This window comes from Octodon degus, unplaced genomic scaffold (assembly GCF_000260255.1).
Source record: "Octodon degus isolate 3935 unplaced genomic scaffold, OctDeg1.0 scaffold00050, whole genome shotgun sequence".
Taxonomy (NCBI): domain Eukaryota; kingdom Metazoa; phylum Chordata; class Mammalia; order Rodentia; family Octodontidae; genus Octodon; species Octodon degus.
Genome location: NW_004524626.1, coordinates 4,623,075 through 4,624,231, shown reverse-complemented (window position 1 = coordinate 4,624,231; position 1,157 = coordinate 4,623,075).

Here is a 1,157-nt window from a genome sequence, read left to right as displayed (position 1 = left end):
AGTGGCATAATGAGAACTTGTCTCAGAAACAAAAAGAGGCATAACTGGAAATATAGCTCAATGTGAAGGCCTTGTATTCGATCCCTAGTACTATCCCCACAAAAAATATTAAAAAGAGCTCAAAGGTTCTGGTTTCAATCCTTAGTACTAAAGACAGTGAGTTGTGTTGTTTCCTTACTATTAACTTTGAGACTTCTTTATGTAGTCTAGATTTTAAAAATCATTTTTTTTGGTACTAGAGATTGAGCCCAGTGCCTTTGCACTCAGCTATATCTCTAGCCCATTTGAAATTTTTTGAAATATTGTGAAGGGTTTTCTCTAAATAGCTAAACTGTATAGGCTGGGCTTACCTATCCATCCTCCTGTGTTAACCTCCCAGAGTGCTTGGATTGCAGACATATACCCCCTTGCCCAGCTAAAACAATCTTTTGTCAGATATGTGATTCGCAAATATCTTACCGCTCTCTAGATTTACTTTTCATTCTTTAAAAAGTATCTCATGGAGATTCATGGAGGTAAATTATTCTTCATAGTGAGCCTATAGAATTAACAAATTATGTTCTCCCAAAATTCCAAGGTGGGACAGGCATAGAACAGACGTTTATGTTCCAAAGGGGAGAAATAGACACAGATAATGTTCAATTCATGCAAATATTGGCCTTTAACCTGTTTGTGTGAAAATTCTTCCATTCTCTATTGATTACCTAATTCCAAAGCTGTCTTCACATTATCAGGTGTTTATTATAAAAACCCAACTCCTGGTACCAATTTTTCTGTCTTGGCTTTTTAGTGTAATAAATGAGATTGAACCCAAGGTCTTCACACTGAGCTATGTCATCAGCCCTTTTTATTTCAATTTTTGAAATGGAATCTTACTAAGTTCCTAAGTTTCCTGCACTGTGCTTAAACTTTGGATTCTCCTGCCTCAGTCTCCCAGAGTACTGGTATTAAAGATGTGTGTCACCATGCCCAGCTTGCTCAGATGTTGTTTCGTTTTTTGTGCTCCTACAATAGAATGTTATATTCTCTATAATATACAAAGAATATGAACTGGACATAGTGGTGCACACCTGTAGTCCCAGTGCTGGGGAGGCTGAAAGCAGGAAGATCACCACAAATCTGAGCTGTGTAGTGAGACCCTACAACAACCAAATATA